Source organism: Bemisia tabaci, chromosome 7 (assembly GCF_918797505.1).
Source record: "Bemisia tabaci chromosome 7, PGI_BMITA_v3".
Taxonomy (NCBI): Eukaryota; Metazoa; Arthropoda; class Insecta; order Hemiptera; family Aleyrodidae; genus Bemisia; species Bemisia tabaci.
In genome coordinates this window covers 18,600,320-18,618,950 of record NC_092799.1, presented here as the reverse complement: position 1 = coordinate 18,618,950, position 18,631 = coordinate 18,600,320, and positions in this window count along the sequence as shown.

The window sequence follows — 18,631 nt, the reverse complement described above, 5'->3', positions numbered from 1 at the left end:
CACAATCTTAGCAACATTGCAATGCAAGTGGTTCCTTTTTGCAAAATGCAATCCATTTCATGCTTATTTCAATCAACACGCTGTTTTAATTAATTTTACTCATAAATCTAGATAACTCTCGACCGCCACCTTGGTCATCATTTTGATCGGAATTTGACGGGAATTTGAGCGTGTAACCAGGCCATTATAGTGACGTGGCGTGAATTGCGATGAGTCGATTGTTCTGCAATTTAAACCTATGGTCAAGAATCGATTATTGAGGTGTTTGCTGCGAAGACCCTGTTTATCGATCCTTTTCCATAGGTTTAAGTGGCGTAACAATCGATACATCGCAAAGCACGCCACGCCGCTGGAAGGTGATTGCTCTGCCGGAGGAAAAACGTCGTATGAACACTCGAGAGTTGCACAATTTTCTTCGATAAAATATTTATTTTTTAGGAAATTTATGAAAATTTTCCCTCTAAATTTTCAGAACCTATAGGTAAAATAGGGAGGAAAATATTCATAAATTTACCAGGAAATTCGCGATTTATGGAAGGAAATTTAGCAACGCCTGAAGGGTCATACGGCGTTCTACCTTAGCACGGCAGTGTTGCAGTGCTAAGAGAGAACGCCGTATGAGCATTTGTATGTTGCTAAGATTCCTCTCTGAACATATTTATTTTTGAAGAAAGTTATGCTTTTTTTTCTTTGAAACTTTCAGAATTTTTAGATCAAATTACGAGCAAAATTCTCTGAAAAATCGGAGGAAAAATCTTCACGAATCTTCCCGAAATATTGTCATCTGTCAAAGGAAATTCGGCAACGTCTGAAGGCTGTTACGGCGTTCTTCCTTAGGATGGCTGATTGCCATTCAAGCCGAGACGATACATTTTAGAGATCCTTGGGACTCATAAAATACATAAAGCTAAATTTTGGATTTTTAGACACACTTCCTCCCTCCTCGCAAGCACGCAGTTAAAAATCCGTGTTCGGTGTTACTCTGCGTTACTTTTTTGTGGCAGGTCAAAGCGAAGGACTTGGTTGCTCAGCACAATTTTGTGTTAAATCGACTCAAAACGCAGGTTACTCTGAAACATCGAGGCATGAAGAATGTGCCCTGCGGAACTTATGCACTCCTGTTTTCCTTCCCATGACTTAGAGGTTGTGACTTGCGAGTAGCTAGTGGCTACCGCATTGGGCTATCACCGATGCGATCCAGGACCGATTTTGACAGCTGGCGCCTACTTTTAACTAGTTTAACGAGATCGCAGATTTTCAACGCAAAAATTTGGTCGCTTCAACACAAAGCTTTGGTCGATTTGACACAGGGAAAATAATCACAAAAAAAATGAGCCCAACAGCTTCTGTTACTTCGTGCTTTCCTACCCAATTCAACACAAAATTTTGGTTACCTTCAGGACCGGATTTACCTACTTGCCGCCCATGGGCCGCCAGTATTTTGCCGCCCCCTTCTCATGCGTTTTGAAACATCAATAAAAAGCATCAAGAGAACATGCCGTAGGAGGAGGGGTGCACAAGACACGTTTACAGCCTACTCGTGTTGGATACATTTTTTGCGAAAGCCCTGTCAACACTACTAGCAAAATTTCACGGAACTTTGCGCGAAAGTTAAGTTCCGTAAACCTATCTCCATGTGGAGAGGGTCCTCCATTTATAAGAAATGAACCAAAAAATTATGAAAGAACAAGCATAAATGTGGTTTCATAATTTTAACTTCCGCCGCTGCGCCGCGCTGATCGCACTGTGATTGGCGCAATGCGTGAAGTATTCCTGCAGTCTTGTAGGCGCTATGCGTTCCACGCCAACCGCTCCCGCTCCTGACCGCACTGTGTTTGGCGCAATGGGTGAAGTATTCATGCAGTCTTGGAGGCGCTAATATGTGTTACATGCCGATCGCCGCGCCGAAGGCTTGTCTTTTTCATCTCAAGTCCTCGTCATCATTCCTCTCTGCGTTGAGCTCCAGGCCAAATTGCGTGTTTAGTTCCTCTCTTCACTCTACTAATTAAAGATGCTATTTCTTGTATCACCGAAAAACGACAAAATTAGAAATTACTGTACTCTCAGGAAAGAGAGATTTCGTCCCCTTTTCTTACGGATATTTTTTTTCTGAATCCGATTTTTTTATACCTACATGTAAAAAAAATTGCAAGATTTGCCGCCCCCTAAATTTACCGCCATGGGCCGCGGCCCCTTAATCTGGCCCTGGTTACCTTTTCCTAGTGTGTAGCATAAATTGCAATACAAATATATTGATTACTTGGTAACATTGTTGCCACGGAATTGGAGTGTTGTGTATGTTGTCTATTCACTACTTGAAGGAACACCTCATCTAAATAATATGCCTCATCTAATAATAGAATGACATGTTCTCACTAAATAATTGCAATGAAACTGAAATAAGTTGCAATTTCTCTTTGCATCGAAAATTGAATCAAGAATTAAGCATCAAAACGCGATTCTGTGACCAGCGCGCATCTGACCCACTAGTATTTGTGTTTGGGTAGGTTCGTGATCTACAAGTTGCAACACTCGAAACGATATTTTGTCACACGCATAACTAACTCATCGTGCCTCCAGAATCATCTGCGTGTGTGTATGTACTCACACCTTCGATAGACAGCCAGAAGGGACGCATTGAGCGCGACGACAGTTGATTGAAAACAATCACGGATAATAAGCAAATGACCACTCACCATCGAGCGGAAGGTGTGCCTGCTAGCAATTTGACTGTAAAGAGGCTTCAAGCAGTTTTACGCGAGGCCTCTCCAAGATTAAATCTCAGTCAGTTGAAGTTAAAACCTGGTATGATTTTTCTCTGACGAGCCCTGAGGCCCATTAGAACGCATGCACGTCGAGGCTCTTAAGAAAATCGACATGTCCGCTTCGGATGGTGTTCGATTCATTTTCTGGGAAGACATCTCATTGTTGCAGCTGATTACGTTGATGCTGCATCCCGACAGCATGTTTCTCGGCTACCGTCTCTATTATTACTATTATTGGAGTCACTTGGTTAGCCATCGACAGGCTCCGAGCACGGGCTGACAACAAAACAGAGAAAATGTAGGAGGGGGCGGTTCATTCACAAATCACAAGGTCCGTAGGGGTCCGCATCTTCGATTTCCGCTGTTGCCACGTTTTTTTTGTATTTACCTATTGTAAACTTACGATGGATCAGTTGCGCTGATCATAGAATCGTGTTTTGATGCTCGATTCTTTTAGATCAGCTAAAAATAATCATATCGGTCCAAACCAGGGTAGCATAAAAAGTAAGAGAGAAATGAAAGATTGGAAATTTCAGTGAGATATTTCATGAAATTTCACGAGGCTGTGAAATATTTCGTATTTTTCAGGGGCTAGAGTATACAACCAGCGCACTCAAATACACAAAAATAAAAGAAAGTCACGATTTTTGCATTTTACGAAACATGAAAAGGAACCGGTATTTTTCAATAGCTTTCGCAAAAATTCTGAATTTTCATGAAATATTTCACGTGAAATTTCAAGATTTTATCCTTCATGGAATTTCGCCACCCTGGTCCAAACAGCAACTTTCTACGTTCAATATTAATCGAGATATCGCCCCATGAAAAGTCGAGTTTGTGACGTCATCGACCGCGGTAGTGACACCCTTGGTTTCTTCCACCTTGCTTTTAGGTGTCGGTGTGACGCATATTTGCACTGGTCGTTCCACGTGAATCTCGGATGAAAGCAAGGTGGAAGAAACCAAAGGTGTCATTACCGTGGTGGATGACGTCAAGTTTCCCCGAGTTTTCAGAGGGCGATATCTCGGCTAATATAGAACGTAAGAAGTTGCTGCATAGACAGATCTTAATATTTTTGGTTGATCTAAAAGAATCAAGCATCAAAACACGATTCTGTGCCCAGTGCAACTAACCAATCGGATGTTTTTCTGCTAAACGGAATTAGAGACAGGTGGGAAAGAAAGGGTGTGCTCGTCACTTCTCGGTCCGTAAGAATGAATGGGAACTATAAAGCGCCAGTGACGTCAGCAGCGGCGATGACGGAGCCGCCGCATTAACTCATGACCCCTGTCCACAACGCTCTTGTCACATGCCCACGGCTCACGAGTAACGCATACAGTTGGCGCTTAGTATAGTTTGGTAGAATGTTAAATGCCGCGGATGTACTTGAGGAGACCATTTTTGTAAGTGTTTTAGTACATTGAAATTTACCCAACTAGAGTATTTGAAAATCTACTACCTATTTATTAAAAAGAGTTTTAAATAATTGTTTCAATTATTTTAATTAGCGAAAAACCACAGTAAGTAAATCCTTTTTTCATCAATCCTTACATGTTACCTCATGTAAAATCTACTTGAAAATGCCCAAAAATGATTTCCTAAACTGCTGATTTAAGAATTTTGTGCGGATGCTATTATGCTAAATTTGCGAATATTTCTAAAAGCAATTTCTTAATTATTGACATTTTTTTTTTTGATAATTTTAAAATCATTTCTCCTTTTATACTATCACAGAAAACATTTTGACATTCTACAAACATTTTAAAGAATATTGCTAAAATGTTGCTGATTTACAGGTGTGCGGAGTATGAGCATAACCTGATGACGCTTGGGACTCGATGAATTCCTACCATTTATGTGCGAAAAGTCCAACCCTTTTTTTCTTTCTTCTTTTTTTTGCGAAAAAGTTGCAACTCTGTTTCTGCCTGAATCGCGGTCGACTTTCAATTATCGGCCGGAGCGAAGATTCGTACTTGAAATCGTGTGTGCTCGTGCGTCAAGTGTGTGCGGAGGGGAAAAAAAGTGTCGTAACTAATCACGGATTGCTACACTGACGCCAAGTCAACTGAAACATTAACCCTCCGTGCCATAGCATTACGGATTCGTAACAACGTATTGTTTCGGCTTTTAAAAATTGAATCTTTCCTCTGCGCCATGATTTTGCAAATTTTCATTTGCTCTTTATTTTTTGGAATAACTGATTTCGAAAAATTTAAAATTTTGAAAAATACTTCAGCATGCTACAAAATACATTAGTGTCTTCCAGAGTCTCACAATCAGATAAGAAATTAATTCATGCCATAGAGGGTTAACAGTTGCTCAGATAGCTGGAACGTTTGAGCTGATTCATTTTAAATTTCTAGATCAACTGGAAAATTTTTCAAAAATACTTTTCCATTCAACTTGCATTTCAATTGCTTGTTCTTGTTACTGTTCATCTTGTCCTTGCTCTTCTTCATCTACGTCTTCTTCTCCTCCTAATGCCACTGTACGTTCTCTATCGGCACACAAATGAACTGAATCATTGACAATTCAGTTTTAGGACACTAAGGATAGTTTCCCGTCACAATCTGTAAACCAGTCGTAGAAGTCGAAAATTTTGAGGAGGAAGGGAATAAAAAAAATCCAAATTTTTCGATTTTCGGATTATTGACAGCTCTTGTTCCGCTTCCTCTCAAGCCTAAAATAAGAACAAGTTTTTCAGATTTTCCGTAAACCATTTTTTTGGACATGAGAAGTTCCATTTCTCAGAAGCTACCTATTGAGTCTTTTTTTTTTACTTTTTTTATTGATTCCAGGTAGTTTTCTCTGAGCGTTAACACGGGTTTTTTTTTAAAAAAAAAATAAATTTCCAAAATTTTTATGGGTGATCAAAGTCAACAATTTCCGAAAGATTCGTACTTATCAAAATTCCAAAATGGCATACTTCTCCTTTTCGAATTTCGAAACAACCTCGTGTTAAATGAATCTAGAGACTTGATGGTATAAAACAAAAACAAAAAAAGTTTTTGAAAAATCAATCAGTGGACTGTGAGAAAACGAACGTCATTGCTGACTGAATTACATAGGCATCCCCCACCCTCTTAAAGTCCCTCTTTCAACGGACGATTACAAATGCATTCTGGTCCTAAAACTCAACATTCTACCTTCGTACCCTTCTCGACGGTCGACACCCAACGCCTGTCACTATACATCAAGATCTTTTAAATCGTAGCTGGTCACATACAGTAATTTTACCAGCGTCTGTAAGTAAACACCGATAAATTTGGCACCACTGGACGGACGAATATATTATGAAGATGAGCCCAATATATCGATGAATAGGAGCATAAAAAGAACGGTGGCAGTATTCTTGGCAGACGATGCACCAAATAATTAGGCAGGCACGAGCGTAGTTTCCGTCTTGACTTCCGGTCAATAATTCTACCGCCCAACGGAAAAAGGTCGTATGAGCATTCGAAAGTTGCCAAGTTCCTCGGGAAAAATCTTCATTTTTGGTAAAAGTCTCACGTAGTTTCCCTTATAATTTTCAGATAGACAAGAATAAAGCGAAAAGTAAAATTATCTGAAAATTCCGAAAAGAAATTTAATCACAAATTGTACACAAAATTCGCATTTAAAAGAGGAAATGTTGCAACGTGCGAACGTCTATACGGCGTTTTTTTCCAAGCACGGCGGAATCAGCAAGGTTGACTTCCAAAATGTACGCGATTTATGAACCTGGTTCCCTATTTTCTGTGGACTCCCTCCTCTTTGACCCCGCCAGATGAAAAGGAACGAATCGAAGACCACAGGGCAAAACCACGTATCTACGTTTACAACATTGTAGACTTCCTGTCATACTTTATTTTTCATTTGGGAACTAGTCAACTTACATTCTTGAAAATATCCTTGATTTTTCTTCTTTACGTATTAGCAGAATATTCCGTGGAAATTTATAGTTATGTAATTGACTTGTTTCTCTTTGAAAAAATAAAATAGGAGCAGACATTTTGAAGTATAGCTATGGAGATACGTGGTTTTGAACTTCAACCGTCGTATGTGGATCCTCGGTTGTTTACGATTTGTAACCTCGATATTTTGGGACCATTGAAAATATTGAGGAAAATGTCACCGTGGATTAGAGGTACCCTTAATTGAATAAACCAGATTTTTTTATTGGAGCGAATCGCATACTCTTCTATCAGTGGCGTGGCGTGCTTTGTGATAAATCGATCGATCTGCCATTTAAACCTATGGGAAAAGATCGATGTACAGGGTATTCGCAACGAACACCTTAATAATCGATTCTTCACCATACCTTCAAATGGAGGAATATCGATAATTATCGATTAATCACGCCACGCCACTGACTTCTATCAAGCGTCACAACTTTGAACTGTGCACGGAAGTTAAAAGAGACTGATTGTGAGATCGAGGGGCAATCTGACTATAGGCAGCCCCTAGTTGTGGCTGTGATGCAATAAGAGTTACAGTAGTGCAGCGATTCAATGATTCGGACATTATCCCTATAAAATGAACGTATTTTTGCTAAAAGGAACTTTGGCTATAATGAATTATAAGTCAGCGGAACCATGTACAATACATAGAATCTACAGGTCTACAGTTTCTCTTGATTAGGTTGATTTTTACATACTTTACTGGCATAAATACATCCAAATGACTGAAATTAACTCTGCACTTTTTCCTTTTCGTTGGAGTTCGATTTACTCGATCAACGAGTTAATTGACTCGCTCTTTTCTTGCATTGAGTTAGTTTTCGATTAGCAGAAGAATCACTATTTAAGAAACGATTGCTACTTGCCTCAACTCCACCACGGGAAAAGAATATCATTATTTTCACCAGGCTCGAATTTATTAAAAGCCCTGTTTTTTTATTCCTCGCTTGGGGCTGAAGCTTGGTATAAAATCACAGTCACCAAGCTATAAATAACTGATCATTCTTTCGTTTACTAAAATCTTTCATATTTTTATGATTATTGTTTCTGCAAGATCTTCATCATTGTCTTAAATGCACTTTCCTATTCTACGTACATCCTGTATAGTGTAATTTCCGGTCGGGGGAGCATATACCGCTCGGGGAACGGTCTTTTCTTCGCCTCGGCTTTCCAGAGCGAATAAAAGTGCATCTCATGAAAATTTATGATGATTACACTGGAGGGAGGAAATTTGAAGAGGGAAGGACTACATTGCATGCAATGATGCGGAGAATTCGAAAAACGTGGTAAACTAATAAGTTCACAGAGCATGACGCGGCCAGAGGAGGCATGCAGTCTGCGGCATTTCATTTTACGTGGAAAATAAAACTTTGTTCTAAACTCCTTCATGTCGTCTTCGCTCAATCTTCTTTTCTATGCCTTCCTGGCCTCCTTTCCGCCATATTTTCTTCCCAAGTGGTTTCCTTATTACTCCCTCCTAACCACTTTAGTGTTAAGGGAAAATATCTCGCGATGGAGTGGAAAATTTTGAACGTAGTCGTTGAACTGAGCTGATGAAATTTCGCAAGGGAGCCGCCATAAAATTCTAACTCGTGTGATTTTTACTTCTTTCTTGAATTTTATTTAACCGTAACTGGCGCACGCTTGTGTCTAAATTTTTGGTTAAAAATTTTGGCAATATTTAGACAATTAATTTAAATGGGCCTGTTGCATGCAAGAGATACAGCCGTACGAATAGACTTTTTAGTGGTTAAATGACACGAAAATTACGATGGTCACATTAAAAAAGTCTGAAATACACTCCTTACTGCGCAATTTGTGTTGTTAGGAACGCGCTTTTTCAAATTTCCCGCGTCTGGGGGCAGTTTTCTAACGGAAACAATTAACGGCAACTCGCGGCTATTTCCGGTCAACTAAAACTGACAACATAACCTAAAAATCGGAGCTCGTGACATCGTGAAATGAAATGTAGAAGGATTGCGTTGGATATTTAAAAGTTGATCGATTTGGTTACTGCATAAAACGTATATGGACCACTGTAGGAGATCACGTTGGGTTTGTAAACAAACTGAAGGAAAAAATAACAACAACAACAACAACGACTCGGCATCTTCCGGAAATCACCGAGCCCGCCGTTTGCTTGTTTCCGGTGATTAGAAAACTGCCCCCAGGCGCGGGAAATTTGAAAAAGCGCGTTCCTAACAACGCAAATTGCGCAGTAAGGAGTGTATTTCAGACTTTTTTAATGTGACCATCGTAATTTTCGTGTCATTTAACCTCTAAAAAGTCTATTCGCGCGGCTGTATCTCTCGCATGCAACAGGCCCATTCTACTATTTAATTTAATAACTATCAGGCCCTGATCGAAACGCTTAGTTTCGTAGAACGCGAAGTTCTTATAGCCGACTAAAGAAGGCTATTGAAAATCATACATATAGCTGGCTGTAGAAAGCGGAGCAAATCATACAGCCGGGCTATACGAAGCTATAAAAAAGTATACAGTCGGGCTATAGTTCCTATCGGCGGGCTTTACACTTTATCGCCATTGGCTATAAAAGGCTATAAGAAATTGCGTAGAAATTCGTGTGCTTTGGAAATCATTAAGTTTGGTACGGATCTACCTTAATATTTACAAAACACACATTATATTTTCCTTCAAAACATGTTTTTTTTCGTCAATTAAAATGAGAATAGTCCATACATAGTGTGCAAACATTTCAAAATCATGAGTTGAAAAACGCTGACTCCGAGGGATTAAATATTAGAGCCTAACACAAAGCGGAGCGGCGACGCACTGGCGCCTACAAACCTAACAGGGATACTTCACACATTGCGCAATGCGTGAAGTATCCCTGTTAGGTTTGTAGGCGCCAATGCGCGTTTCGCGCTCTCTGCCCGCCCGCCGCGCCGCGCCGCAGCGTGCCACGGCGTCTGAAGCAACTATTTCACACCAGAAGTATTGCACAGTATCATGAGAAATTGAAGGCGCTCAAACATATTAAGAATGACAGGCATCCTTCAAAAGTACGGAGCTTTCCTCGCAAAATAAATCAAGATACTACGGCACAAAAAGAGAGCGGTAGTCCAAAAACTAACTAAGTCCTAGTATCCGTATTTAGTAACGTTTAGCATAAACTTTATCGTCTGGCTGTTGCTTAGTCGCCATCGGCTATAAAAGGCCATAAGACATTGTACAGCCGGCTACAGAAGCTATTGGAAATCTTACAGCCGGCTTTAGGTCTGTAGTATTTTGGAACACACATTCTACTGCCAATGTTTACCAGGGAACATCTCATTGTTTTTGAGAATTCTCTTCAATTGTTTCCTACCCTGTTACGAATACGCCGTAAAAATTTCAAACCATGATATTCGTTAGTCATTCTTTAAGAAAGAAAATAAAATTATGAACGAAGATTTTGAAACGCTGTGAATGAGTCTCGTGTCCTCATAGGTAATATCTTTCATGCATGCATTAACGCAATTTTTCAATGTTTCAAACAGTTATTAATGCAGGGTAACCAAGAACAGAGGAAACAGCCGTCCTCAGGAAAAAAGCCGTATGAGCCTTCAGACATTGCCACATTTCTTTTAATATAATCCGAATTTACTGAGAAAATTATGGTTTTTTTCCTGCACTTTTTCAGACACTTTTGCTCACAATTTTATGTACAAACTCTGAAAATATTTAGGAAAAATATGTGTAACTTTCCAGAAAAATAAACATTTTACCGAAGGAAATTTGGCAACTTTCGAATGTTCATACGGCGTTTTTCCACAGCACGATAGAGCGAATGTGCAGGTTCAGCAGAATATCAGGCTCTTCATATCTTTGAAATAAGTCTATTTTGTTTGAAATTTTGACAGTTGAAGTTGGAACTTGTTTCCAAAGAAGTGTTATTTATGTTACTTTTTCTCGATCAAGGAGCGACCAACGAGAGAACAATCGTGCAAAGTGAGGTTAGAAACTCCGTAAAAAAAATTCTGGAACCTGCCTAGAGCACGTTCTAAGTGTTACCGAGTGTTACGCACCGAAATGTTACGATAGCGTTGCCATGCTGTGCAGAAAATTCCAATTAAATAAGATTTTATTATCGAACATTACTTTGTAAATTTATTGAAATTGGTTAAGTTTATTTAAATCTGGTAGACAGATACAGGACATATTCTTGTAGTGGTTACGTTTTACTTAGATAAAATTTCTTTTAAAAAAAATTTAAAAAAATAAATAAGCTCCGTTCACTAACACTAAAAAAAAAAGAAATACACGCACTGATGCGCAACTGTTACGATTGTTACGACAAACAAAATACGACTATAATAAAAAAAAAAATAATGAAATGGTGCAAAAGTTGAGAAAGGTTTCGGAGATGAGGATAACGGGGTACACTGAAAAAAAAAAAGATTGGTAGAATTTACCATTCCTTCATGCTGTATTTCACAAAACGTGAAGGGGTGGTAAATTCTAACAATCTTCAAGTCGATTTTGCCAGAGGAATGGTTACCTCTACCAGTAAGTAGTATCGTTTACCTTCCCTCTGACAGAATTGACGCTGTGTGAAATACAGCGTGAAGGAATGGTAAATTCTACCAATCTTTTTTTTTCAGTGTACACGGAGACAGAGACGGGGGGTGGAGGAGGGTTTTTTGCCGATTGATTGGGCAATTTAATTTACGAATCCTCTCATGGTGTGCGTTCCGTTTCCGTTAATCTCTTCATATTAGGAACCACCGTTGCCTATCGATTTCCTTTCCGGGCCTGCGTATCCGTTTCCGCGGGGCAGTTCCACAAAATATTTCTCTTATTGGCTTTCATTTCGTTGCTATGATCCGCAAAATTCGCAGCCTCCGCCGCGAGTCGGTGCGTTATGGTTACGGTCCTCCTTCATATGACTCGTGAAAGATGATCCTTGTATTTATTGTGTGCAAGCATCTATTATTTTCAACGTACATCATGACTCCAATGTGATGCTTGTGAAGAGGGAGATCGATTATTTCCCCCCAGTTTTTCTCGCTACTCTTGTTTCACTTTTTTCTTCTTTCTCTTTTCTTCTCTCTCTCTCTCCCTCTCTCCCCTTCTTATCTCTTTCTCTTTTCCTTATCTCTCTTTTTTCATATTTTTTTTCTTCTTTCGATATTTTTTTTTGTTTCTCTTTTTCTTCTTTCTCTTTTTATTGTCTTTTTTTCTAGTCTCTTTTTCTTGTTTCTCTTCTTTTTGTGTCTCTCTTTTTCTTGTTTTCTTCTTTTTTTCTAGTCTCTCTTTTTATTGTTTCTCTTTTCTTGTTTCTCTTCTTTTTTGTGGCTCTCTTTTCCTTGTTTTTCTCCTATTTTGTGTCTCTCTTTTTCTTTTTTCTCTTCTTTTTTGTTTCTCTCTTTTTCTTGCCTCTCTTTTTTCTTTTTCTCTTTTCTCCTTTCTCTCCTTTTTTGCTTCTCTCCTCTTCTTGTCCCTCTTTTTCTTGTCCGTCATTTTTTGTTTCTCTTTACTTCTTTCTCTCGTGTTTTTGATTCTCTCTTTTTCTTGTCTTTCTTTTTTCTTCTTTCTCTTATTTTTCCCTCTCTTTTTCTTGTCTCTCTTTTTTCTTTCTTCTTCTTTTCTTATTTTTTGTTTCTCTCCTCTTCTTGTCTCCCTCTTTTCCTGTTTCTCTTCCTTTTCTTGTTTTAGCTTTCGGCTTTTGGCTGATCGAGAGGCGACACGCTTTACTTCCGATCAGATTTAATAATCAGGACGGATCAGATTTAAGTTTGCGATTTTTATCTCGTGGTTTTGCGCTATTTTTAAGGTTTATATGGTGGTTTTAAGCGGATAGTTTCCCATTAAATCCTAAAAGATTTTATGGAAAGTTGGTGGGCTAGTTCTTGCAGTTATTCCAGTTTTCCTTTAATAATGTGATCTACTGCGTCTGACGATGTTAAAAAGGATCTAGCTAAAAAAATCCCCTGAAAGATATACAGATGAGTTTCGCGGAACCCACAATGGGCTACTTTAATCGCCTTTTTATGAAAACCTAAATTAAGAGAAAATATCCTTTGAAAACTATCGTAAATAGATAACTTTACGATCCTCTGATATGATACCTAACATATTAATGAGAATGTAACAAAAATATGGCACCTGAGATACAAACAATGTCATTATACGCTTGACAATCGACGCCTCAAGCTCCTTCATCGAACGATGTAGGCAACGCGGTCTCCCTCGAGTTTGAATAGTGGTATCTGAGGCATGAGACGGCGTTGACCCATGATAAATTACTCGTAGGTAGCAAGACAGTAAGAATCGTTTGGTTCTATTGAATAACCACATATTTTGCAATACAACGAAGATCGTGTATCTTACTACTTTGTATTCAGAGAATAAGTGTGTAGTCATTTTTTCAACGAAAACTCTCTTTGAGTTAGCTGAAGTATATGGATGAAATTTTTTTTGCATGTGTGTGTGCATTTGATTCGGTGTAATTTTATGGACGAGCATAGCAACAGTGTAGAGTACGTAGTGCGAGTAAGCATTCTCAACTGGAATGTTATTTTGAAAGAAAGGAGTTTTTTAAGTGACTTTGAAAGAAAATGTTGATGATGAAGAGATATTAATGAAAAAGTACATGAATATACAAATGTTAAAAAAATTGTTTGAATAATCATGGAATTCAGGTTATTCAAATAGAAAGAGTCAGTTTGTCTTTGTGCTGATTCAGCAATGCAATTTTATTATGGAACAGTCTAAGGACTTTGAAATCACCGTCAAGACAGATACAGCTCAAAAACTTCACATTCATAAATCATTTGTCTTCCCTCTCCCTCCTCTTTTTCTAGAGTGTAGTTCATCTCTAAAAAAATTTATTTCCTCAATTTGACGGAATAAAAAGTTTATAGCAATCTAGAGGGCATCGTGAGAGAGGAAGTAAAAAAAGAAGAAAATAAATAATACGGAAAGCAAGAGAATATAGAATTATCGCGACTTTTGATTGTACAAAATTCAACTTAATCAGGTGAAAGTCTGCGCTCTCTATCACGGGATCGAGTAACAAAATGCAGAATCCGACTTATCCAGCTGTAATAATTGAAAAAGGGGAGGGCAGAGAGTTTCTCGTGATTTAAAAATTAAATTAAGGACGAAAACCTCTTTTAATTATACGAGTAAAAACTTTAACGGGGAAACTTGCAAAACTGCTTAGGTGCATCTGCTTTTATTTCAAAGCCGGCGAAAACTTTTCATCCCGAGTTAGACGAGTTCGGATACATTCGTAATAAACCGACTCGCATGTTCGCAACCCTCATCCCTTCCCGCACCACCCCAATACAACTCCGCCACTTATTCTAGTGACTTTTCACGTTGAATGAGTTGTCCGGTTCCGTATAGAGTAGGAGTGCACGTTTACAGATTACCGCATGAGAGCAGATTTTTCTCTCCCTTTTCTCTCGAATGTAGAATAGAGTAACTATACAGGGAGAGCACGAACTTTTCGGTAATTTTGAGGTTAGATCGTTCTTAGGGCCTAAGAGGGCAGTCAATCTATAAATTCAAATTGGAATGCATTTAGCAAAAAGGAACCAGCGCTTCATAGTTATCTAAAAACTCTCCCAATGGCGAATAGTTTTTGCATCCCGCCAAAAAATTGTTAATTTTAAAGGGAAATAATGGTGTAAATTTTAATACTGTGCATATATTTAGTATTTTTAAAAGAAAAATAGAAGTTGCACGATTTTGGAAACTGTAATCACGCTGGTTCCTTTTTGCCAAATGCGATCCAATTATCCGGAGTGATTTATTATCACAATTGTTACGACTCGTCGTTTGTGAAGCACGGATTTTACTTAGTTTTTGTATATTTTACACATTTTTGCGGAAAGGCGCTCATTTATGCTCTCCAGATTGGAAGTGATATATTTCGTTTTCAAAGGTTGGCTGTCCTTTTTCACCCTAAGAACTCCATAATTTGACTTGTCCGCACACTCCGTTTATAGGCACTCTAATGTAGAAAAGAAAGAAAAAGGAAAAAATGAAGAGGACGAAGAGGAAGGAAAGAAAAAGAAAAAGGAGACAGAGGAAAGAAGCAATGAGAGAGAGTCAGAAGAAAATAGAAAGAAGATACAAGAGAGGAATAAAATAGTGGTAGCGTCGTGCAATGGCTCCCTCGCTCGGAACATACTCAAAAAACAACTTTTGTTAGAACCGGAGGAGCATACTTTGATGTCATATCAGTTCGCCTTCAATTTTTAGTGTATGCTACACGAGCTCCCACGTGGTCGGAAAGTGGTATCGTCTCATAAAATGGCACGCTCGGTGGGAACATTCTCAAAAAATTGCTTTTGACTAAACCTGAAGAGTTACCATAACACCATATCAGTTTGCCTTCAATTTTTAGGAAGGCAACACCCGCTACCACATCGTGGAACAGTGGCGTCATATTACACATAATAGTCAGACTGTCTCTTTCGGCTACTTTGTAGTAGACGCAATTTTTTTTTTTTTTTTTTTTTTTTTTAATTTTACCGTGAATTTCCTAATTCAAGAATATGCACAGAAAATTTTAAAGAGATATTCTGATTACTTTTCCTTTAAGACAGTAGAATATAATCGAAAATATTGAAACTTTGTAACAGAAGACACATTGTTTCTACTTTGTCTTCCAAAACTGAGATTCTCGTACGGCCCGGCAACGCTCTTTTTGTGATTGACCCTATCTTCACTCCGAGTCGTCGCTCCTCTGACGTACGGACGTATCTCGATTTTCATGTGAGCCTTGCTCCCCATATAACTATACGCTTTCCACGGCTCATGAGAGAATAGTGATACGCCCTTACGTCAGAGGAGGGACCGAGTGACTAATTATAGGGAAAGGCTGCCGCAGTTTGTCATGAGCCATCATTATGGCCTCAACTTTAAACGCCTTTGTGTGCTTTAACGCGGATTTGTGACGAGACCAATGCAACCTCCTTCTTGAGAGTTTTAACAGAGTAAATTTGTGACTAAAAAATCCATGCAGCTGCACGCCTTTAGAAGAGTGAACGTTTACGATACCGTTCCAGAAATTTTCTACGTACTCATTAATTTTTTACAAGATACTCACAAGGTTTCTCGTGGAAGTTTTAATTAATGCTCCCAATAACTCAAGGATAATTTGCTACAGTGTATCGCAAAAAAACTGTTTGGCTGTTTTTGTTTTAAAAATAAAATACCGGAGAAACTTTCGTGAAGTTTTAATGGTGTCTTTTTTGTTCCATGAATGTCGAGTATTTTCGTGAAACGCATTAAAATTTTCCGCCAAAGCACACTTAAGCAAGCATACTAGTTTAGAAGGTAAAAATATACAATATTATTGCAAAATGTTTTTAAATTTATTTGTAGAAAGTTCCATGACTATATCATCACAAAAATACTGAAAGTACATCAGTGGCGTAACGGGCGCCCCCGCAGACCCTGCTATGCAGGGGGGCCCAAGCGCCTAGGGGGCCCTCCGGGCCCTCGGCCGCCGAAATTTTGTTTTTCTCTGTCTCTTTGATGCTTAGCTTTGGTTTCGAACTTTGGGCCTTTACTTACCGAGATGGGGCTTTTTCCGCTGATTTTTATTGTTAGCTCAGGGTTTTTCATACTTCTTTTGGACTGTTCCTAACTTTTTTTTTGCTGAAGGGCCCCTGCCTTCCAATGTCCACTCAGTGATTACTAAAATTTTTCTCTTTTTTGTCACTTTTCGTAGGTATTTCGGGCTTTAGGTGACCCATGAATCTGAAGGGCCCACAAGGCCCTTGGGGGCCCTTTGATTCTTGGGCCTGCATGGGCCCTTTTGTAGATCCTTGGGCCTGGGCTGGGCCCCCGCCACCCTTTAGATCCTTGATCCTTTAGGGGCCCCCATTTAATCGGGTACGGGATCCGGGACAGTGAGGGGAGAGGCATTCCAAGTCCAAGTCCGTGATTTGAAATTTCTCGGGCCAAAAAACGGGAAGGGGTGAGGGAAGTAGAGGGGCGGGAGGGGGGATGATTTTGGAATTTTATCGACATGGGGGGGGGGGGCTAGAAAAAATTTTGCAGGGGGGCCCAGCGGAAGTCCGTTACGCCACTGAAGTACATATATATATTTTATATACCTTCTTACATCATTACATTTAAAAGTAGGTACTTTTATGTAAATATTTAAATATCATTCTGATATTTTATGAAAATGTATTAATGTGAATAACATTTTTTGAATTTGTTTAAAAGTTTAAAAAAAAGCTAAGACAGTCAAATTTAGCATAGCAGAACACTCACAATTTTTTAAATTATATCAGACATGTTTTAGATTTTACCAGGCGCTTAGTGGTCCATTTGCTACCTAGACCGAGTTTATTTCAGGAAAGCTTAAATCAGGAAAAAGAGGTTTGAAGTTTAACGAACATTCTCACGATCAAAACTTTTAACTCTCACAGATTTTCTGAATTTTTCTAAATTTCACGTGCGTCTTTCTTTCGGAGTTACATTGAGCGATGATTATGACGCTTTAAGCAGGGAACTTTTTCGTGGGCTCGATATATTCCGTCGTGCTGAGGAAAAACGCCGTAGGAACATTCGAGGGATGCCAAATTTCAACGGATCAAACATGTATATTTGAAGAAATGTTTTTATATTTTTCCTTGAAATTTCTAAATATTTTAGATTTAACTGTCTGAAAAATTTGAAGAAAAATATTATTATTTTTCCCAGTAAATTCGTTTTTTATTCACGGAGACTTGGCAAAGCCTGGAGGCTCATACGGCGTTCTTCCTTAGCACGGCAGAATTTTGCTGTGCTAAGGAGGAACGCCGTATGAACAAAGTGGCCACATTTCCTTCGATAAAACGTTTATTACTTAAGAAAGTTATGAATATTTTTCCTTCGAAGTTTCAGAATCTTTAGGTAAAATTGCGAACTAAATTATCTAAAAAATTGGGAGGGAAATATTCATAAATTGACCAGGAAATTAGCGAATTATCCAAGGAAATTTGGCAACGTCTGGAGGCTCATACGACGTTCTTCCTTAGCACGACAGAGTTGCTGTCCGACATCGGCGGGACCGAGGACTCATGGAGCCAAGAGCCGTAGGGGAGGGGGAGGGAGGGAGGGGTGGGAGGAGGGAGGAGGGGAGGGAAGGGAAGGGTACTCTCATCTTGGTGTCAGTCAAAATAAATCAATTCAGGGCAAGTCTATTGAAAAGCTGCGCAGGGCAAAGTATCATTCACTCGATCGCGAGTTAAACAGGATGAAACCGTGTTATTGTTCCTTCTTCTTCTGCCTCTTGTTCTCCTCGATTTTCCCTGTTTTGTTTTCCCGCGCCCCCGTACTTTTCCGTCTACCTCCGTTTTAGTATGAATCTAATACTTTCATTGACTATTATTGCTCGGATTTTCCGTTGAGCCTTTTTCCTTTTGGATTGATACGCTTTGATTTCACCGATTGCTGCCGGCTGGCGCACCGTTACCTATCGTACACAAATTGATGGTGAAAATCGGAAAATATAGCGGCATTGCCGTTTTCTTGTTATACCTGTCGTAGGCGGATAGTAAAATTAGGCATTTTGTCAAATGCCTAGGCAAACAGTTAAATATTCTAACTTGGATAAAGATTTCAGATTTTTCAATTAATTAAAGCTGAAAAATGCAGTGCTCCTGAAAAAAATAATTCTCTGTAAAATGTGCATTATACAATAGCATTTTGAACGATCTTTAACTCTTGAACGAACATTTATCTTAAAGTTTCAACATGTCTTAAAATACAGAATTTGTTTGTCTTTTTGCACGGCAGTTCTGAAATTCACCCTCTAAATGAGTGAATAGAAGATGGGCAAGGATTGGAGAGAGGCGATTTGTTGAAGGCAGGAGCATGGCAAAAATCGGCATTGATTAGACCCGAAGACTTGGGTCAAAGCGGTTGGTGGGAAGAGGGTTGGGGGAAAGATGGGGGGTGAAACCTAGAGGGGGA